Source organism: Pseudorca crassidens, chromosome 8 (genome assembly GCF_039906515.1).
Source record: "Pseudorca crassidens isolate mPseCra1 chromosome 8, mPseCra1.hap1, whole genome shotgun sequence".
Lineage (NCBI taxonomy): Eukaryota > Metazoa > Chordata > Mammalia > Artiodactyla > Delphinidae > Pseudorca > Pseudorca crassidens.
In genome coordinates this window covers 45,617,006-45,640,678 of record NC_090303.1, presented here as the reverse complement: position 1 = coordinate 45,640,678, position 23,673 = coordinate 45,617,006, and the positions used below count along the sequence as shown (strand labels likewise).

General features: G+C 40.5%; 1 protein-coding gene and 1 long non-coding RNA gene across 17 annotated transcripts in view; one reads left to right on the top strand and one right to left on the bottom strand.

Moving 5' to 3' along the window:
* ICA1 (islet cell autoantigen 1) overlaps positions 1 to 5,573 on the bottom strand; it is a 145,107-nt gene extending 139,534 nt beyond the window's left edge. For 4 of the 16 annotated variants that reach the window (XM_067746305.1, XM_067746308.1, XM_067746300.1 and 1 more), the window contains exon 1: positions 5,087 to 5,295. The gene's annotated coding sequence lies outside the window, so the exon portion shown is untranslated. Of the gene's footprint in view, positions 1 to 2,993; positions 3,186 to 5,086; positions 5,301 to 5,439 lie in introns of those variants that run through there. The other 12 variants (XM_067746301.1, XM_067746303.1, XM_067746296.1 and 9 more) reach the window with 9 other exon arrangements.
* On the top strand, positions 4,436 to 6,087 carry LOC137229019 (uncharacterized). The gene is made up of 2 exons (XR_010945504.1): positions 4,436 to 4,640; positions 5,580 to 6,087. It is a non-coding gene; the product is annotated as an uncharacterized lncRNA (long non-coding RNA).
* Positions 6,088 to 23,673: the final 17,586 nt, after the last annotated feature.

The window sequence follows — 23,673 nt, the reverse complement described above, 5'->3', positions numbered from 1 at the left end:
CATTCTACCTCCTAAAAGGCTACTAAATACATCTTCTCCTTTCTAGATTCACAGCCAGAGCTTAGTCTAGGCCTTCAGAGGCAAAACCATCCCTGTATCTGCCCACTCCAATCTTTTACACCATGGTCTGAACTATTTCTATAATATGCAAATCTAATCACACCATCCTCCTACTTAAAACGCTTTAATTGCCTTCTCTTGTCCCTAGAGAAAGTCCAAACTTTGTAGCAAAAAAACCAAGCCCCTTCACATTCTGGCCCCTTCCCCAAAATGTTCACCTCGCACAGAACTATTCCTTCCGGTCATTTCAGAATGCTAGAACTTTCCTGAATACACTATCTCATTTCAAGGCTTTGCAAAGTTTCCCTCCATTTGAAGTGACCTCCCCTCCTTTGTCCAATTGGCCAAACTTAACATCTTATTTCAAGACTCTCAAATGTCACCTCCTCCGTGAAGTCTTCCCCAACCCAACACCTGCCCTCCTGCTCCACACTGATGCTAGTGGTGCCTTGCACTCCCATTATTCTCCTGTGATGAGCTGATTACATCTGCATGCCCCACACTAGCCTGGAAGTCCCTTGAAGGCAGGGACCCTAACTGGTTCATCTTTGCCTCCTTACACCAAGCACAGAACCTGAAACACAATAGGCCTTTAGTAAATATGTGCTGGACAAAGGGCAATAATTTTGTGCTACCATTTATGGGGCACTTTACATGTGTGAAGCACTTGGAGTTAATGCCCACACCAGAAGGGGATACAACCCCATTTTGCAAGTGAGAAAAAAAGCTTAGAAAGGTGAAATAATTTGCCCAAAGTCAACAGCTAGTAAATTCAAGGCTGCTTTTGACCTCTGAACTCCTGTTTCTAAGCACTCCACTCTACTCCTGGACCAAAGGGACTGGATACTGGGCTTGGTTTCTATAAAAACAATCTCTCCTAATCACAGGCTCAGGCTGTGTTAGCCCCAAATCCATTACCACCATGGTGCTTGTGCACAACAAAACCTTGCCGAAGACTCCTGGCGGCTATCAGGGTTCCTACCCATAAGAAGAGGGGGGCACCATTTATCACAATTAGCTCCTTGGTCCCTGGCTTAGGATGCGCTACCCCAGAAACATGCAGAGAAGGCTGGATTTACCCCACGTATCATTAGGTTTCCATGCCCTACCCTGGGAACAGAGAAGTGGGTGGGTGTGAGTGATCATGATGACGGATTTTAATGCGTGCTCTGGGAAAATAGCTGCAAAACTTTACAGTCACTCGTTGTACAAATACACCACAGAATGAGAGGAACTTCCCACTCTCAAGTCTAGACTCTCAGGGCTAGCAATATACCATTATCTCTATATTCATTGGTCCATCACTGAATATATATACCTCGTGTTTCCCACCCACAGTCATGCATTCAGTTGTCTTCTTCAGTCACCCTCTTTTAATTCTATGTAATTTCTGTTAAACGTATTCTAAAATTGACCTCTTTAATTTCCTCTAATTCTAATGTCTTTTTAATGTCAGTCCCTTATTTTCTACTAATACCTCTACCGCCTCTCCACGACTATAGAGCACATAATTGAAATCAGTCCTGTGCTTACGTTGATTAATACATTTAAGCCTCTCAATTCACAGGTGATCAAACTTGCCCAAGGTCACTCAGCTAATGAGGGATACACATGCACACTGGGCTCCAGGCATGAGGACTATTTGCCAGTATTCTTTCCCTCTGTATACCTGGGTACTGTGTGGTGAACTCTCTCTCTCCACTCCCAACCTTTTCTGACCTGCCAAATTCCTACTGGCCCTTTAAGGCTTAACTCAAGGGTCACCTCCTCCACAAATCTCAGGTTTTCTCTGCTCTCTCTCCTGTCAGTTGGGTACCTCTGCCCTGGGCTTCATTCCCTCCCCACTTTTCCTGAAATGTAATTGTCACCTGACCCCTTGATCTCCCTCACTAGGCTGCAGGCTCCTCCAGAGCAGTGTAGAGTCTGGGTCTTGTCTTGGGATTCCCAGTTCTGGAACAATGCATGGCATATAACACACACATAACAAATGCTTGCTGAAAACTCAGTAGTGACCCCACTCCTCTGATTTGGCCAAAGTCCTGATGAACGACATCATCTGACTTAGGAGGAGAGACTTCCTATCATGAGCAATGCCATTTTCTCAGCTTTCCATGAACTCATTCTCTCCCTAGGTTTACACTGAGACAAGTAATTACCATTAGTTGAGGAATTACTACTTCTCAGACTGACATGAATGCTTCGTGCACAGTATGCTTATTCTGACAACACTGTCCAGTGGACATCATCCTCGTTTTATGGATGAAGCTCAAAATCAGTTACTTATCCTAAGTAACTGGCCTACAGTCACAGAGAAGAAAGGCTTTGTTTTAAAAGAATATATAGGGCTTCCCTGGTGGTGCAGTGGTTGAGAGTCCGCCTGCTGATGCAGGGGACACGGGTTTGTGCCCCGGTCCGGGAAGATCCCACATGCCGCAGAGCAGCTGGGCCCGTGAGCCATGGCCACTGAGCCTGCGCGTCCGGAGCCTGTGCTCCGCAACGGGAGAGGCCACAACAGTGAGAGGCCCTCGTACTGCAAAAAAAAAAAAAAAAAAAAAGCTTAAGTAACTTGCTCAAGGTCACATGGCTAATTAAGTGTTGCAGCTGGGGTTCCAATTCTGCTCTATTGGGATCCAAAACCTGTCCTCTGCCCAGCCTCCATGGCATTAAATATGATGGTGGTATAAAACGTGACAGCTTGAGGAAAAAAATGTTCCTCCTGTAGGTATCGGTATTGGAGTTAAGGGCTTTGCTGAGGCAGATTCTGGATGGGGGTGAGGATGGGCATGAGGTTAATTAATTAGTGATCTATGTTGACTCATGGACAAAAACATACAGATAGCATCCTTGTCCATGGTTCCCATAAATCTGATAGTGCAGATGGAATAAAAAGGACATTAGTAGCCGGCGCACTGATCCTAAACGTTGCCACCTACTCTCAGGCTTCTAGATGTGGGGCTCAACCAATAAAGAGGAAAAATCCTTCCTGATCCTTGTGGCCTATTAACTTCACCGCCTTCTCCTGTATGAGGTTTCTATAACTTAAAAGTTCACACCAATACAGGTTTACCCTGCCTTGTCATTTCACAGTTGCCACACTTCTCTTTCTCTGATAAAACTGCCTGCACCTGAAAAAAAAATGTACTGTTTAGTCAAATACACTGAAAATGCAGCAGTTTTGAAGGTTTTCTTTTGAGTAACAAAATTGTCCATATTTTTTCATAAGGTTGATGCGGAGAGAAATGCATGGTAATAAAGATGCTCAGAGAAAGCAGTCAGATAGGGTCTCAGGTGGACCAAATGAAGCAAAGACAGCTATAAAATAAACTTGCTCTCTAGGCATTTACCATCCAGTGTCTTTAGCATGTAATGCCCTATGGATGGAGTGTCCAAGGTCAGTTTTTTTAGCCTTGGGTCTCTCTACTATTACAATGAGTACTCAGTAGCTTAACTGTCATTTTCTAAAGATTCATCTTTAATGACAGTACAACTCTTTACCTATGTAATGCAAAAAAGATCCAATTAGAAAGCTACATCTCCTTAAATTAAATATATACATGGCAGTCTGAAACCAAACAATGATAATCGAAATATTAAGGATTATAAACTGATTTTGCCCCTATGGTATTCTCTACACACGATGTTTCAAAATAAAGACTGCAACCTAAAACAACAAAAACAAAAAGAATGGTTTGAAAATTCACTCAAAAGTAAAAAATGTGTGTTTTAAACAGAAGGTAAGAAATTGAGTCTGGAGCACAGATTTCAAACTAATAAGCGTTCCCTATTTCATTCCCCCACCCCAAGGAACAGTTCAGATCTCAGAAAAACTAAAGGTCCACAGAAACCAACCTGATATTTTTCTGGTGAGGCTTTACTGAAATGTTTAGACATGAACATGTTTGCAATGAGTCATAATTTATAGGACCTTAATGGCCAATGCCTTATGTGCGTTTCTTCCTACATTCAATAGCATTTTCAAACCAGCTGGTGGTACATTTTCCAGGCCCTGATAATTTGTATAAAGTTACCAGATCTCAGTTACTAAGGCTGCCACCCAGCACCCTTTCTCGTGATAATTTTTTATGCTATCTAAACAGTAGAGAACCTGATTCCCTTTTTGAACTAGAACTCTCCCCCAACCAGCCAGTTAATGCCTTTCGCCAGAGAAAGGGCGCACGCACTATTTTTAAGACCCCCAAAGAGAAGTTGAGGGGCCTTCGGGGCACTCCAAGTAAAAAGGCAATGGGAAACGTTAATGGGGAGCCGCTCTGGGCAAAGGCAGACGCAGTAACAGGATATGTTCCTTTCTAGAGGAAGCAGGAGCTGCGATAGCCGCGAGGCAGGAAAGGCGGTGTCAGCAGCACCTAAAGGAAACGGGCGCGCCAGGGTTGGCCAGGACCTGGCCTGCGTAGGGACTCTCGCTCCAGTCGGGTCCGAGGTTGGTGAGCACTTCGCCCGCGGGAGATCAAGCTCAGGCCTCCCGGTACTAGTGGTTATAAAGAGTACCCATCTGCTCCCTGCCACCTCCGCCAAAGACGGGCTAAAGGAAGAGAAAAAGCAAACACCAGGAGCCGCGGCAGGTGAACTCGTCAACAAGTCAGCCCCGCACGCAAGTCCCTGTCCAAGAAGGACCTCGGGGTCCTGGGGCCGGAGGCGTTGGGAAGGCGAGGCACTGCGTGGGTGGGGTGGGTGGGCGGGGAAGCGGGTGCTGCAAACGCCGGGTCCAGAGATGGGGCTGGAGCGCGGAACGTTTCCCTCCGCGCCCCACCGGGGCTGACGCGCGCTCTCGAGGCGCGCGCGCATCCTCCAGACCTTCCCAGGCCCCAGGGCGGCGGCGGGGAAAGGGAAGGGGCTGCGGCGGTTCTTGCACAGGGACAGGGGGGCAGGAGGAGGCGACCTGCTTGTCACCGGCGCCCGCGGAGGGCTGGCAGCCCCAGGCCCCCGACCGCCCCGGCTGCCGGGCGTCTCCCAATGCAGCCTGCAGCCCGCCCAGCTCGCCCTCGCCACGGCCCCGTAGGGCAGGTACCTCGGAGCCTCGGCCCCTAGGAGCCTTTCGGCCGCGATCCGAGCGTCCCTCCAGCTCCCTCATCCGACGTCGGCGTCAGCAGAAGGCGAGGGAAGGGGGCGGGGGGAGCGCAGGAACCGGCCCTTCCTGCGGCGGTCGCCGCCAGCCGGAATAGCAGCCGGCGGAACCCGTGAGCGCCGCAGCGCAGCGCAGTGGCCGGGGGGAGCGGGCGCCTTCGCCTCTCCGCGAGCGCCAGGGGCCGGGGCCCCGCCGTCGTCTCCCCTCCCCGCTTCTCCCCTCCGAAGAATCCCCGGCGGGCGACCCCTCCCAGCAAGACCCAGGGACCCAGAGGAGGGAGAGGGCGATGGCCTCACCTTGTTTGGGGCGGGTCCGGGATTGGGGGAGTGAGTCTCCCTCTCTCTATTCCCTGGGGTCTTTCCTCGACCCCCATCTCCTAGGGTACACCCCGCTCGGATCTGCCGCCCAGGGTGACCCCGCCCCTGCTCTCCCGCAGGTGTGCCACGTGTCCAAATCATTTGCGTCACAATGACCTGGCCTACAGGTGGGAGCAGCAGCGAACGCCCCGGGGTTCCCACTGTGCTGTGCTTAGCGCGTGCTGCTTGCTTCCACTGCAGACTGCCCTGGCTTTAGAGGACAGGAGACTTCATGACTTCAATGCCAAGGAAAGTTACAGAGCCCTGTACCTGGGAATCAAGTTTGGGCTTAAAGTAAAGAGGCTCTGTGAAAAAAAAAAAAACTGTATATGTATTTTTCATTCCCATATATTCATATATCTTTTATACTTAAGTTACTGACGCTTATAGTAATTTCATCTTCTCTTATTCTTTGTTATCAGGAAAGAACCAAACACTTCTTTTTTGAGTACCCTGCAGTGATCACATGAAGAAATGGTGTTGGAATAGTTCCTTCTTAAAATCATCTACGTTGAAAAGCAGTCCCAATGTGCTATGACTCATCCCTGATTGTGTTATATATTTATTAAAAAGTTCATTGAATAGTCACTGATTGAAACAATTTAACAGGGTGGAACGAAAGATGATTATTGAGTAATGATACAAACAAGTCTGAAATTCACAGGTGACAAGAATGGGCTGCTTGTTCTGTGCCAGGCATATGCTGTATACTTTACATTTAATCCTTACAGCAACCCAGTCCTGTGGGTAGAGTATTATCCCTATTTTACAGATGAAAACACTGCCCAGAGTACCATAAAGGCATTCAGCCAATAGGATGTTGAGCAGAAGTTTGACTCCAGGGTTGTCTGAACCAAGAGATTTAGTTTAATCTCAAGGTAGAAAGGTGTCTGACCAAGATGCAAAGTGAAAAAGTATAGGAGAAGATGTTGACATTTTTATAGAAAGGTAATAAGATGGTACAGCTCCAGGAATTTATATAACTTTTAAAGTTGACATTATTCTTTGGATATATTCTTTGAGGCTTCTGTTTGTCTCAGATGGATTTGAGCCTGTCCCAGTAGGGCACAAAATATGGAGCTGAGCAAATATCAAGGCCTTGAGAAATGGTTATGAATAAACAAATACTGATGAATAGGATCTACAAAATAGCAAATTGATAAAAACCTGAGATTCAGGAGAAATTTGGGGAGAGAAAAACATTGCTCCTATATATTTGACATTTATAAGAAACATTCATATGAATCTGTGAACAACACAAGCCAAATGATTATCCTGTTGTAAAAAGGAAAAAAGGAAAAACATCCTTTTAAAATGAGAAAAAAAAAAAGCCTTCCTTGCAAAAGAGAGATGATTAAGATATTTTGTTTTAAAATATTTGATTCCAAGTACCAATAACTTATGTGTTAAAACCTAGTTTAGGGAGTTTAAAAGAAACATTATTTTTAACAGAATGAAGTGCTATTTCTATCATAGTAGGTGCTCAATAAATGTTGGCTGAATGTATCAATCAGTAATCACAGCATTGAGAGAGAAATAAATCACAACATTTCCTGATTCTAATGTTCTCCTTTCCACCAATGGTGATTTACTAGTTACATGAAAACGTGTTAGAAACCCTATTTATCAAAGGCTGGCTTTGTGGCAGATACTTACATTTGTTAATGAGCCAAATCTAGATATCTAGAGCCAGTAGAATGGCAGGTTGCTTGTGTGTTCAAAGTATCTCCTCAAGATGCAGATAATTAGAACACAGGCACTGGGGAAAGTGAGCAAGAAAGCTGATTTATGGAACTAATTACTCAGGTTTCCTTTTACCTTACAAAAGGTCAAGGTGGAAACCTGGACCATGAGTCTAATAACCTATCATGGAGGCTAAAAGCGGTTTCTAAAACAATGTCTAAAAGTGAACAGACATGTGATACTGTCTAGTCAACGTGGCACTGAGATTCCTTGGGCTCCTACAGTTTAAGATAAAGCTTTAAATGACTTTTCATCATTATTTGTGTTGTCCTAACATTTGGGATAATACTTGAGGGAGGAAATAATAAACTGGTGCTCATCCTACATCGCCACAGTGAGTACTTTTCCTTCCCACTTAAAAAACTGCTCCATCTATATAACACTTTCATTGTTTCCGGGTATCAAGTTGTTGTTTCAATCTTGCAGAGCACCCACAATGTGCAAGTGAGAACCGGAAACAATTTCTAAGAAGAGAACGGTTATTGAATGATGGAATCTTAAATTGTGAAAGAAATAATGTGCATTTTCCAGAGTGTAACAGGATCACAAAGAAACTTTTCCACAGAAAAAATCCGTACATATTCAATGAGTTTTTTGAGGGCTTCCCAGTTTCCAGAGGTGTTAACAGGACCACATGAATTAGGAATTGTGTTAGGCTGCCATTAACAGAGACCCAGAATAACAGTGGTTTAAATGAGATAGAGATTATTTTCTCTCACTTTAAAAGAATTGGAAAGTAGGCTGTCCAAAGCTGTGTGGCCTCTACTAGGTCCTCGGGGTGTTGCCCTCCTTTCCTTCTATTCCACCATTCATAGCAAAGCAATATTGCTTAAAGGTATATCCAAGCTAGGATGTGGAGAAATGGGAAACTTCATATATTGCTGGTGGGAATATAGAAGGATGCAGACAATTTGAAAAATGGTCTCGCAGTTCCTCAAATGACTAGAGTCACCATACGACCCAGCAATTCCACCCCTACATGTATATCCAAGAGAAATGATGACCTATGCCCACACAAAAACTTGCACATATAGCAACATTATTCAAAACAGTCAAAAGGCGAAAACAATCCAACTGTCTATCAGTGGATGAATGAATAAACAAAATATAGTGCAGTGGAATATTATTGGGCCATGAAAAGGAATGAAATACTGTTACATGCTGTGACTTGGATGAACCTTGAAAATATGCTAAGTGAAAGAAGTCAGCCACAAAAGTCCATGTATTATATGATCCCATTCATATGAAAATCTAGGATAGGGAAACCTACAGAGACAGAAAGTAGACTGGTGTTTGCTTAGGACTGGAGAGAAAAAGAAAACATACATATCAACTTATATACATGCATTAAAATGTAAATATGGATATATAGAGACACAAATTATTCATCTATATATAATACAAAATATTTTAGTGCACTGTTGATATTTTTAACGTTCTGAATGCTCCTTAGGCTCTCAGCCAATAAGAGCAAGTGAGGCAGAATGCCCTTGTGCCTCTTGGTGAATGGCCACCATAATGCAAATATGTGCTCTACCATTCATCCAGGCAGATATTTACTGTTTTCTACAGCTCTGAAATCCTTTTATTTTCTGACTCATCTTTGACAGCATCATCTATACTCTTGGTACCTGTCCAAGAGTAAGCTGCTGAGATAGAGCTTAAGCTATTATTATTACCAATGTGTTTAATAAGAGCTATACATGCGAATCTCTTGAAAGCTCAGTTCATTAATAAGAAAAACGCTTTTTCTTCAGAGTTGCTAGGAGATTAAACTTAAGATAATCTTTAAAGTAAATTTTGGAAAAAATGACATTTTAAAAATTATTATTAAATTTGTTGTCTGATTTTTATTGGTGATAGAAATTTAAAGAAGGGTTAAGCTACATTTTATGGGCAAAAATAAAGTTATTTACTGTATTGTGTAATACAGATATTAGATGTACTCAAGAATATGTACTAAATATCTTGACCAATTTTGGTTTAATTCTTGTGATCAGTTGTGCTCTCTACATAGCAAAACAAAGCTTCTATTATACTCTCAGCAGGTTTAGTTATATCTTTATGCAAATTTGTGTGCGCATGTGAAAATAGAACAAATGTTTAATTAAAAGCATTAGCTTTTGTTAATTAATAACTTCCTTTCCCTTCAAAATTAAAGCTACAATGAAGAGAGGAGGCTTATTTTACACTAAGGAGACAGGCAATTCTTTTCATTGCCACACCAGCTTGGATTTATGTATAAATAATACAACTTCCCACACCTCCACCCCAGTATCATTCACTGGAACTTCTGCAAGAAAAATGCTGGTGATGGCATCAAAAAGGGACACCTCATTCACTGCAGGTGGAGAATTTCATTTTATCATGTGCCATCCAGTATAATCCTGCTTCTCACTAGGAACTGTGCTGGGATTTGGGCAAACCTTAGCCCAGAGTTCATAGCCGTGCCTTGGTCTTGGCAGATTTAGGGCTAATGACCCCCTCAAAGGGTCACTGTCTAATAAAGAACAGGACTTAACTGAAAGATTAGGATGGAACTCTCTAGGTCTTTGGTATCTCTCTTTCTCTGTGCACAGGTGGGAACCTAGTTCCCCAACCGGGGATCGAACCTGCATCCCCTGCATTGGAAGGCGGATTCTTTACCACTGGACCACCAGGGAAATCCCATTGATCATCTCTTTATATACCTTTTTGCTATTTTGGTGAGGTGCCTGTTCAGAATTTTTGCCCATTTATTAACTGGGTTGTTCATTTTCTTATTGTTGCATTTTAAGATTTCTTTATATAATTTAAATAACAGTCTTTATCAGATGTATTTTTGAAAATATTTTCTTCCAGTTTGTGGCTTGTCTCCTCATTCTCTTGATAGTGTCTTTGGCAGAGTAGAAGTTTTTAATTTTAATGAAATCCAATTTACCCATTTTTTCCCATGGATTATGCCTTTGTAGTTGTATCTAAGAAGTCATCACCAAACTCAAAGTTATCTAAACTTTCTCCTATGTTATCTTCTAGAAATTTTATAGCTTTCTGCTTTACATTTAGGTTTATGATCCATTTTGAGTTAATTTTTGCAAAAGGTACAAAGTCTGTGTCTAGATGCACATTTTGGCCTATGGATGTCCAGTTGTTCCAGCAATCATTTCTTGAAAAGACTCTCCTTTCTCCATTGAACTGCCTTTATTTATCTGTCAAAGATCAGATAACTATAAGTGCAAGTGTCTATTTCTGGACTTTGTTCCATTGATCTGTCTATTCTTTTGCCAGTACCACATTGTCTTAATCACTGTAGCTTTATAGTAAGTCTTGAAGTCAGGTAATGTCAGTCCTTCAAATTTGTTCTTCTTTTTCTTTGATCCTCTCCAACAATATTGTTGGAAAAAATCAACCTAGAGTTACCAGTGAAAAAATATTAAAAAGCAAAGTCAACTTTTTCGGATGTACAAAGCTAAAAGTTTCATCACCAACATACCTACATCTCAAGAAATTCATTAATGATTTTGAATCAATTTTATTATATAATCACATTGTATGTATTTCAAAGTTGCAGTCTTTATTTGTCATGCAGGTGTTTGGTCTGCAGACTCTACTTGTTTGGAATCCGAATCCCATGATCCTTTGTATTAACACCAAAGACTATCACAGTCCTGTGACTCACAGATTGAGAATCATTGTTTTAGAATATAAACTTCATGAGATATTAAGATATAATTCAACATCATAGGGGAGATGGATTAATTAGGATAAACGCTGGGCTATAATAATATTTAAAGAATATAGTGGCTTAAACAATATTGAACCTTATTTCCTTCTCATAAAACAATCCACTCAGGTGGACCAGGTCAGTACAGCAGATCAGGTGGTCAGGGATTCAGGCTCTTTGTTATCCTCAAAGTATTGCCCTCACTGCATGGCCAAAGAAGCTGCACCCTGTGGGAAAGGGGGAAGGCAAGGGTGAGGGTGTGTTTCCTTCAAGGGCATGACCCAAGTTACACACAAGTTTTTCAGTCACATCCTATTGGCCAGAACCTGGTCACATGGCCATGCCTTGTTGTAAAGGAAGCTAGAAAATATAGTCTTCAGCTGGGCAAGAAAAGAAGAATAAATATTTGAGAAATGATTAACAGTCTCTGCCAAAGCAAGTTAGTGATGGAGTTAAAAGTAGAAGGGGAAAAGTGCATCTGATTGGGAATTAGGAAATAGGGGTTATAGTCCTAATTCAGCCTTACTCCATTATTAACCCAAATGTTTGGCCCATGCTTCACCTGAATTACCCTTACTATCTGCACAGAGAAACTAAGTCCGCGCACCACAGTTACTGAGCTCGCTTACCTCTAGAGAGTCCACGTGCTGCAAACTACAGAGCCCACGCACTCTGGAGCCCTTGCACCACAACTACAGAGCCCACACTACCTGGATCCTGCACGCCACAACTAGAGACAGAAAACCCACACATCACAACTAGAGAGAAGCCCGCACGCCCCAACGAAAGATCCCCCATGCCTCAATGAAGATCCTGCATGCCACAACGAAGACCAGACGCAGCCAAAAAATAAAATAAATAAATAAAATATTAAAAAAAAAGATCAACATCATACCTCCCTAAGAAACTGCAAATTAAAACGAGACACCACTGCACACCTACTAGAAACCAAAACACTAAAAAATACCAAACAGTGGTGAGAATGTGGAGCAAAAGGAACTCTTATTCATTGCTGGTGCAAATGGAAAACGATACAGACACTTTGGAAGATAGTCTGGCAGTTTCTTATAAAACTAAATATGCTCTTACCATATGAACCTGCAATTGCACTTCTTAGTATTTATGCAAATGGGTTGAATACATGTCATGAACCTCCACATGAACGTTTATGGCAGCTTTATTCACAATCGTCCAAAATTGGGAGAAACCAAGATGTCTTTTTTTTTAACATCTTTACTGGAGTATAATTGCTTTACAATGGTGTGTTAGTTTCTGCTTTATAACAAAGTAAATCAGTTATACATATACATATGTTCCCATATCTCTTCCCTCTTGAGTCTCGCTCCCTCCCACCCTCCCTATCCCACCCCTCTAGGTGGTCCCAAAGTACCGAGCTGATCTACCTGTGCTTATGCAGCTGCTTCCCACTAGCTATCTATTTTACATTTGGTAGTGTATATATGTCCATTACACTCTCACTTAGTCCCAGCTTACCCTTCCCCCTCCCTGTATCCTCAAGTCCATTCTCTGTAGGTCTGTGTCTTTATCCCCGTCTTACCCCTAGGTTCTTCATGACCTTTTCTTTTTTTTTCTTAAATTCCATATATATGGGTTAGCATATGGTATTTGTTTTTCTCTTTCTGATTTACTTCACTCTGTATGACAGATTCTAGGTCCTCACTACAAATGACCTCACTACAAATGACTCAATTTTGTTTCTTTTTATGGCTGAGTAATATTCCATTGTATATATGTGCCACATCTTCTTTATCCATTCATCCGATGATGGACACTTAGGTTGCTTCCATCTCCTGGCTATTGTAAATAGAGCTGCAGTGAACATTTTGGTACATAACTCTTTTTGAATTATGGTTTTCTCAGGGTATATGCCCAGTAGTGGGTTTGCTGGGTCATATGGTAGTTCTATTTTTAGCTTTTTAAGGAAACTCCATACTGTTTTCCATAGTGGCTGTATCAATTTACATTCCCACCAACAGTGCAAGAGGCTTCCCTTTTCTCCACACCCTCTCCAGCATTTATTGTTTGTAGATTTTTTGATGATGGCCATTCTGACTGGTATGAGATGATATCTCACTGTAGTTTTGATTTGCATTTCTCTAATGATTAATGATGTTGAGCATTCTTTCATGTGTTTGTTGGCAATCTGTGTGTCTTCTTCGGAGAAATGTCTACTTAGGTCTTCTGCCCATTTTTGGATTGGGTTGTTTTGTTATTGAGCTGCATGAGCTGCTTGTAAATTTTGGAGATTAATCCTTTGTCAGTTGCTTCATTTATTTTCTCTTCATTTATTTTTATTTATTTTCTCTTCATTTCTCTTCATTTATTTTCTAATATTTGCTTCAAATATTTTCTCCCATTCTGAGTGTTGTGTTTTGGTCTTGTTTATGGTTTCCTTTGCTGTGCAAAAGCTTTTAAGTTTCATTAGGTCCCATTTGTTTATTTTTGTTTTTATTTCCATTTCTCTAGGAGGTGGGTCAAAAAGGATCTTGCTGTGATTTATGTCATAGAGTGTTCTGCCTATGTTTTCCTCTAAGAGAAAACCCTAAGGGTTTGATAGTTTCTGGCCTTACATCTAGATCTTTAATCCATTTTGAGCTTATTTTTGTGTACGGTGTTAGGGAGTGTTCTAATCTCATACATTTACATGTAGCTGTCCAGTTTTCCCAGCACCACTTATTGAAGAGGCTGTCTTTTCTCCACTGTATATTCTTGCCTCCTTTATCAAAGATAAGGTGACCATATGTGCGTGGGTTTATCTCTGGGCTTTCTATCCTGTTCCATTGATCTATCTTTCTGTTTTTGTGCCAGTACCATACTGTCTTGATTACTGTAGCTTTGTAGTATAGTCTGAAGTCAGGGAGCCTGATTCTTCCAGCTCCATTTTTCGTTCTCAACATTGCTGTATTTTAATAGGTGAGTAGATAAACAAACTGTGGTACCTCCATACAGTGGAATGTTAATCAGTGTTAAAAAAGAAATTTGCTATTAAAAGACATGGAGGAACCTTAAAAACATACTTCTAAGTGAAAGAAACTAGTCTGAAAAGGCCACATACTGTATGACTCCAATTATATGACATTCTGGAAAAGGCAATACAATGGAGACAGAAAAAAAAAAAATCAGTTGTCAGCGGCTTGGGTGGAGGGAAGGAAGGATAAATATTTTTTCCCTAATATCCAGTATTTGAGTGACATTATCTGTTTTACTTATTTCAGGTAGGAGAATACATCTGATCTCCATTACTCTGTCTTGATCAGAAGTAGAAGTTCTTCCATTAATAAGTTAACAGTAACTTTGTATTATGTATTTTCTTGGTCAATATTATGTGTATTACTACTATTTTGTGGGGGAGAGTCTAGGAATTCTTTAATATTGAAGAAGGGTCCTCATGAACACTCCAACTGAAAAGTGGGCAAAGGCCAGGGACAGACAATTCATAAAAGAAGAAATTATAATAGTAAAAAATTTAAAAAGCCATTTTTCAATTAAAAAAAACTTTCAACTTAAAAGATTTTTGTTTATCATACTGGCAAACATGAAAAATATAATTTTCAGTGTCGATGAAGATATGGACAATGCCATACTCTCATAAACTGAGGATAAAAACAAAATTTTTGCCAGTATTATTGAGAAATAATTGATATACATCACTGTATAAATTTAAAGTATACAGCTTGATGGTTTGATTTACATATATTGTGAAATGATTACCACAATAGGTTTAGTTGACATCCATCCTCTCATATAGGTAAAATAAAAACTAAAAAAATTCTCTTTGTGATGAGAACTCTTAGACTCTATTCTCTTAACAACTTTCCTATATATCATAGAGCAATCTTAGCTATAGTCATCATGTTGTATATTACATCCCTAGTACTTACCTATCTTATAACTGAAAGTTAGTACCTTTTGATCACCCTCCTCCAATTTCTCCTCTTCCCACCCTTTGCTTACAGTAACCACAAGTCTAATCTCTTTTTCTGTGAGTTTGGTGGTTTTGGTTTTTTGATTTTTTTTAGATTCCACATGTAAGTGAGATCATATAGTACTTGTCTTTCTCTGACTTATTTCACTTAGCATAATGTTGTCATGGTCCATCCATGCTGTTGAAAATGGTAGGGTTTCCTTGTTTTTTTATAGCTGAATAATATTTATATATATATTAAATATATATATATATATCACAACTTTTTAATACACGCATCCACTGATGGACACTTAGGTTAGAAACAAAAATTTTACACACCTTTATGGAGGGCAATTTGGCAATGCATGCAAAATGTTAATTGTACATGCCTACGATGTCACACTTCCACTTTTAGGATATTTTCCCACAGAAATAATTAGGTGAGTGTACAAAAGTGAACATTTGAAGATGAGCATCACAACACTGTTTATAATACTAAAACTTTGAAAACAGTAAATTGTCCTTCTAAAGGAAGGGCTAGTTAACTACGTTATGGTATATTTACATATTGGAACTCTGACAGCTGTTAAAAAAAATGAGGTCAAGATGTTTTCTTTCTTTTTTTTTTTTTTGAGAGAAAATAGCAGCTTGCACATCATGTGAAATATGATTCTATTTAAGTAAATATTTTATATATAACATTAAAAGCACAGGCTTTTAATGATATTCACTAAAATGTTAACAGAGGCTGTCTCTAGGGAGTCATCTCTTTTGGCTGATGTTGGAGGAGGGGAAAAGTTGCATTTTCACTTATACTGTGTGGTATTGCTTGGATTTTTTTACAGTGTACATATAGAATTTTATAATTTGCAAAAATAAGATTTAAATTTTAACGCTAGAAATAAATAGAAGAGATCCTCACCTTTGAAGATGTTTGGAAATACTGGTTATATGATTTCTAAAATTCCTCATTGGTTTAATATTCTATGCTTCTAACCTCTAGACTAACCTTTAAGATTCCTCCCAGTGCTAACAGTCTGTGGCTTCCTCCCGCTTGCTGCTGCTGTCAAGACAAATGTGAATTGCTTAAGTAAAGCTGAGGCACTCCCTGATGGTGAGAGCCTTACACTGGCTCAAGTTCTACTTAGTTTTCCTCATATTTCAAGTGATTCTATTCCTGGATGACGATCTTGAGCTGGTTATGGGAACGTGCAGAAAGGCCTTGCGGGTGGAAAAGCTAGATATGGTTCTAAGAAGGTAGTTCAGATTTGAGTGGGAAGGGGATCATGAATTTACCTTTCATATCTATCTAGAGTTTTCTATTTTACTCTTAGGTTCAGGATATCACTAGTAGGATGGCTTATTATTTGTTTAAGAAGAATTTATTATCCCCAATTTGGTGACTCAGCCATGTTTTCCTCTCAGAGCTCTTCCTCTTATGTGTTCAGGCAAGCTGAAAAGCCTTAAAATTATTTTGAATTCCTCTCTCGTAGTTTACCTCATATACTCAACTAGCCATTAAATTCTGTTTCACCGTAAGTTTATGATTCACTACAAGAAACTACAGTTTCTTTTCTGGCGTCTCTCAGCTTTTCTGTCCTTTGTTCTCAGTCTTATTTCCATTTCCATTGTCTTTCCAACCCTGGCTGTTTCTTACCTGGAACTTAAAACTTCTTTCCAGCTAGAATTGTGTATTTACATCAATATTAAGCCAGTTTAGATTGCTGCAATATAAGTATTTTAAGTACTTAGTTTTGTACCTGCTTTATGCTAAGAATTGCGTATGTGTGTATATGATTGTGTGGGTGTTGTGGGCGATGATGGAAGGGGGGTGTAAAGTACTAGAAGACAGAACCAATGCCTTAGAATTACTCTTTAAGTATGAGGTTAGTTAAACTCTGCTATGATTCCCTGGCTTCAGTTGCAACTACAAAATCTTCCAAAGATTACATCAAAATCAAATGCCTGATCAAGAAATTCAAAACCTTCATCAGTCCTAATTCACCTTCCTCAGCTTCCGACACTGATTTCTGCTTGTCCTCTCTTGTTCACCAGCCCCCACGTCCATCCCCCCGCCCCTGGACTCATTCACACAAGAATGATCACCGTCCGCAACTGCCAAGGCCAAGCTCTCACTGAAGGTGTCCTTCAACTCCAAGTTTAAGGTTCCCCAGCACCTTCTGGCCCTTCTCTTATCATGACCACAACTGCTGCCACAAGGTTTTCTGTAACTCCCAAATGCCTGTTAGAGTTCTCATTAAAGGCTTGCTGAAACAATCTTAATCGAAAGCTTTCTCAATCAGGAAAATAAGGACTACTGGACTTACAATCCACACCCAGCTCAGTTTGTATTTCCCACAAGAGATGTACATAGGTAATTAGGTCTTTGAAGGCAAGAACTCTGACTTCTTCATCTTGTGTGTCCCCTCCACATCTACCAGAGTGCTTTAGATGTACAATCTTAGATGTTTAATGAAAGTTTGTTGAATTAATGAATGACTCGTTTGTATATAACTAGGCCCTCTGAGGGTGGCTGTCAGTTATTTCTCTTGGCTTTGTGTTGGTAAGGTCTCTCCATTAATTCTTAGCCATTTTTTTAAACCTAAATTTGACATTCAAAACTATTATTATTAGTGGGAAGCAGCCGCATAGCACAGGGAGATCAGCTCGGTACTTTGGGACCACCTAGAGGGGTGGGATAGGGAGGGTGGGAGGGAGATGCAAGAGGGAGGAGATATGGGGATATCTGTATATGTATAGCTGATTCACTTTGTTATACAGCAGAAACTAACACACCACCATTGTAAAGCAATTATACTCCAATAAAGATGTTTAAAAAAAACCCAAAAACTATTATTATGTAATACTGATATGGCTTGATATTCTTTGTTATAGTTTCTTCCACACTTATTTTATCCTAAAAATCATGTAAGCACTTTTTCTATAGACTATAAATGTGTGTTTCCTTCCAAATTTGTATACATGTTGAAATCTAATCCCCAAATGCGAAGGTATTTTGAGGTAGAGACTTTGGGAGGTGATTAGGTCATGAGGGCAGAGCTCTCATGAGTAGGATTGGTGCCCTCATAAAAGAAATCCCAGAGAGCTCCTTCCCTCTGTGAAAACACAGCAAGAAGAGGACCATCAATGAACCAGAGAGTTGGCTCTAACCAGACAATGAATGTGCCAGTATCTTGATCTTGGACTTCCCAGCCTCCAGAACTATGAGAAATTTCTGTTATTTACAAGCCACTCAGTCTACAGTATTCTGTTATAGCATCCCAAAGAGACTAAGACAGCTTGTGAAACATGAGCATTCTCCAGCCCTTTTGGCCCTTTTCCCTACAGAATCAGAAAATTCTGTGGAAGGTCCTGAGAATCTGTATTTTTAACACCCAACCCAGGTGATTCTTATGGCCAGAGAAATTTGGAAATCCTGTTCTATTGAGAAACTTAGTAAGTATTAGTTGAGGTTAATGGTTATCTTTGATCTTTATGCCAAATACAATTCCATGAGTATTAACTTAACATCAGAATGCCTGAACTCCAACCTTGTTAATTACTGTCTGAGTGATTTGGGGCTAGTCCATTGTTTCTCAAACTTGTCTGCAAATTAGAATCACAGGGTCTCTTTAAAAAATTCCAAGACCCAGGCCACAGCCAAGACCAATTAAATCTCATTCTCTAGGGCTGTGACACAGGCATCAGTATTTTCTGACGTTCCCCAGGTGACTGATTTCAACATGCAAACAAACCTGGGAATCGCTGGACTAATTTACTCTCTAAGCCCGTTTCTTCATGAGTAAAATGTGGACAGTAACTTCCATTCTAAAATGTTACTCTAATTAGTGCATGTGAATATACTTTATAAATGATAAAACTTTATATAAACCTAATTATATTTTAGGCTTTAAAATATTTTGAATAAAAATAAACAAATATGCAGATAATAATTTTAACATTTTCTATATATTTATTTTTTAATGTTTATCATTGTGATTGTCAGTTCAACAGTTTAGCATGGTAGATTCAGCTTGCAAAGGAAACCATCATTCAGAAATTTAGGTACATTTCCTTCAGGTGGCAGTAGTTTATTTGTGGCCCAAGTTTAAAGCAGTGGTTCTCAGCTCTTACAGTGTATCAAAGTGCTCCTTGGCTGGGGTTTATCCCCAAAGATTCTGACTCAGTAGGTCTGGAGTGGGACTCCAGCAACTATAAGTTTATAAAGATCAACATGTCATTCTGTTGCCCTGTTGCTAACCGTGGTGAGTTTGCTATTTATGTTTAAGCCTTCTGCTTTAACCACAAGATTTAGTCATAAATGTTCTACTTTTCTCAGGTCAGAAATACCTCTTCATTATGTAAAGCAGAAAACAATATTAGAAGAGTTTAAAAAATGTTTGAAGCCATGTGGGTACCATTCCTTATTACCACTACCATTCAATCTTTATTCTAATATAATCTTACAATTTTTATTCTAATATGAAATGGCCTTCTTGATATATACTCAACCTTCCCAATGACTATGACCACTCTCTGCATTTCTAAAAATTCAAATGAGAATGTGTACTTCCTCTGTTGGCCTGGAATCTGTCTCTCTAGGGTAGTGATTTTTCAACTTCATAGTGCATGAGTAGCACCTGAGAGGCTCATTTACAATGTACCCTCCATCCCAGACCTGGTGGATTAACCTTTGGGTTGAGGCCCAAGATTTTGGATTCTAAGCTATCTCCCTAGGTTATTCCAATGCACACTAAACTTTGAGAACCATTGGCTCTATGGAACAAAGAGGCTGGGATAGCTTTGGTAAGGTACAGACACTAAGGGAGGGCTCACAGGATCCAGACACAAAACTCTGTAAGGAACTCTGTGTTCCATTCTCTCCTCCCTCCTGTGCAAATAGTGGTAAGTAACTACGTTTTTACTCAGTGACCATGAGAAGAGTTACTAAGAATTGGTTGGTGTTAGTTCACAACCTCAGGAGCTCCCCGGGTGAAATTTGAAACTGACCCACACCCCGACCCCATCCTCACCCCCATGCAGAGAGAAAGGAGAGACTAAAGAAAAAGGCAGGTGACTCTACATTGGTAGGTGGCAGTTAATAAGCAAGGGAACTTACGTACAAGGCTAGTCTTGGGCGGCTGCAAGATGAGCAGATGTCCTCATTTGCCCACTAGAATCTTAGGAGTACATACAGAGTACATAATGGTGTTCTGTCGCATATACTGTCCAGATGGTCTCAATAACACATAGCTCTCTCAATGCTCTGTCCTTGAAATGGCTCCCACTGTGAGAATGGTGGGCGGAATGTAAATTCCAAGGACAGGGGAGGGTGTAAGAAGCCTCCAATTGTCCAGGTTCAGCTCTTGGTTAACTGGTGGTCACATCCTCTGGTTGACCTTTTCCAACAGTTGGTAGGCTTGGAGCAGTAAGGCCTATTAACTTTTGTTGCCAATCCCAGCATGCAGCCTGGGTCAGAGAAGACGCAGTAAATACTTATTGGTTTACAATGAGGAAATACTCCTTTCCCTGCTCTTTCTGTTTTCCTTTCCTTTTTCAACCTGACCTTTTCCCACCTTTGTCTTTTTTCCCTGGTTTGTTGGTTTGTGGTCCATTCTTGAAGAAACATCCATCTAGAACAGATCTAGACACAAAAAGAAAAAAAAAAGCCTCTGTATCAGAAATCACATCGATAACAATTAAATCACCCAGTTCATCTTTAAATTGCACCATTAGCACATTTGGTAATTCACTTGGGTTAATTATTTTTACTGTTATATATAATTGTACTTGGCCCATCTTTCATTTCATGACTATGCTTTTATTTATTTACTTTCATTTACCAGCACTTTAATACATCCTGAAGTTTCATCTGCCTATGATTTCAGGTAAACTGTTCTTTCTGCAAAACATACAGTAAGTGATTTCTACTAAAATATGTTAGATTGGTAGGAACATATGATACGGATGGGTCACTGAATTTTCATATTCTATATTTGATGTCTTAAAGAAACTTGAGAATTAATCATTTTTTATGTTAAATCAGTATTGAATAAGCATTAGACTCAGCAGTATTTGAAGCCAGTATAATCTTAAGACTAGACTTAAAAAAAAAGTTAGATTAGGATAAGAGCAGGCAAATTGATTATTCTTTTCCCAAATTCTTTGCTTAAAACTCCAATTATATATACAGCTCTCTGCCCTCTCCCCACCATTCCCTGTTTCCGTAGACAAGTTGTGTTCTTTATTGTGGTTTGGAAAGATCTAACAATAATGGCTAGATCAGTACTGTTTAAATAAGAGCTATAATCGTATCCACACCATCTCCATGTTTGTTTAAGCTCTGTTACTTCTCATATAAATTATGGCAATTGCCACTCATCCCAGAACTACCCTCCCAACCCATTCTCTAGCCTGAGACTAACTAGGGTAATCTTTCTAAAGTACACATTTTGTTATTTCTCTCTTTTGCTTAAATTCTTCTGTTGGTCTCCTGTGCTCTGTTCTCTGTTGTTCTGGCCACCCACAATGACTTCTTTATACATGGAAATGAAATGAGATTCTTAAATTTAATACTAGAGGGAACATATGCCTGTCCTTCCTGGGGCGTGGCAGCTAAAAGAGGAGAAGCTCAAGAGCTGTCAATGGCCTTGTTCTTCACCAGGTACAGGAACCCATGGGGAGAAGCAGATATGAAAGACAGGGAGCAAGCTGCTGGTGCTATTAGAAACCCTGGTTCAAGTTGTCCCTAACCCTTGGCTATACCCCTTTCCTTCTAGAAGTTGGTTGTTCCGCCCTTCCTTGTCATATGAGATACCCCAGTACATTCCTATAATGTCCCTCCTTTTACCTAAGTCAGTTAGAAGTAGGTTTTTGTCACTTGCAAACAAAAGAGTTTTGGTTAGAAGAGCTTGTAAGGAAACACACAACTGCTCCTGATACATGGCAAGCACTCTGTTAGCCGTTGTCACTATGATTTGCCTGATTATCAGTGTCATCCCTGTAACATAAGGATGCATATCTGCCCCTTAGCTTATATTAATGCAGAATTGGCACTTAAGTAATGATTGGTAAAGTAATCAACATTAGTGCAATTGAAGAAAAAAAAAAAAAAGAATAGCTTGTAAGGTCCTGCATGATACGGCCCCAGCTTATCCATTCAGTCTCCATATAAATCTTAGGAAGATGCTCAGCTGCAAGTAACAGAACACAGACAAATAGACTCAAATGATAAAGGCATTTTGTTTTCTCTTGTACCAAGAAGTGTAGACAAAGATAGTTCCAGGGACGGTTTATCAGCTCAGCTAAATGATAATGCCTTAGCTCTTCACAACTCTTTGGGTCTTTCCTTGATCACAGGATGGCTGTAGCAGCTCCACACAGTCTTTAAGACCTATGTGAGCATCCTAGATAAGGAAGCAGAGGACAACAGCTTTCTCCTTGGGAGGGTCTGTTTTTAGCCTGGAAAGGAAGTCTCAGCTGACTTCTTAGATCTCATTGGCCAGAACTGGGTCACATGCCCAACCCTAGACTCATGATTGTGAAGCGAAAATTACCTTGACTCATTCTCTAACTGTCCTTAAATCCCTGGATCTGTGCCAATTATCTGAGGCTCTGTTAGCAGAGAATGGAAAGTGGGGCTGTAGCATAGTAAGAAACCATGTCTCCCACACATATATTTCCACTATCCTCCCTGTCCTTCTACTACCACCAGCACCACCACCCCAATTCTAAGAGCCAGTCTTACAGAACTGCCTTCAGTACTCCAAAATGCTATGCTCTCTGTGGTGTCTGGGTCTTTGCACATAATTTTGCTTTGCCCAGAACACACTCTCTTTCCTTCATGTACTAACATCTTGGTCTGCAATGGCTCCTACTTCTTCCTTTAGGCCTCAGTTTACATATCATTTCCTTTGGAAAGTCTTCCTTGACCCCCAACACCCCCGATACTCCAGCACCCTCTTGTTAGTCCTGTCTTAGACCCTGCCAAACTACAGATCTTCCTCGACTTACGATGGGTCTTGATGGGGTTGTGTCCCGATGAACCCACTGTAAGCTGAAAGTATTGTAAGTCGAAAATGCATTGAATACACCTAAACTACGGAATATCATAGCTTAGCCTAGCTTACCTGAAACGTGCTCAGAATGCTTGCATTAGTCTACAGTTGGGCAAAATCATCTAACACAAAGCCTATTTGATAACAGTGTCTTGAATAACTCATGTAACTTATTGAATACTATACTGAAAGTAAAAAACACAATGGTTGTCTGGGTTAGAATGGTTGTGATTGCGTGACTGACTGGGAGATGCCCGATGTCGTGAGAAAGTATCATACATCATACCGAACATCGCCAGCACAGGAACAGATCAAAATTCAAAATTCGAAGCATGGTTTCTACTGAATGTGTATCACTTTTGCACCATCATAAAGTTGAACTAATGTAAGTTGGGGACCATCTGTATATTGTAATTTTATGTCTACTTATTTATAATCCCTACTAGACTGTAACTTTTTTTAAAATAAATTTATTTATTTATTTATTTGGTTGTGCTGGGTCTTCATTTCTGTACGAGGGCTTTCTCTAGTTGCAGCGAGCGGGGGCCACTCTTCAACGCGGTGCACGGGCCTCTCACTGTCGCAGCCTCTCTTGTTGCGGATCACAGGCTCCAGACGCGCAGGCTCAGTAGCTGTGGCTCACGGGCCCAGTTGCTCCACGGCATGTGGGATCTTCCCAGAGAAGGGCTCGAGCACGTGTCCCCTGCATTGGCAGGAAGATTCTCAACCACTGCACCACCAGG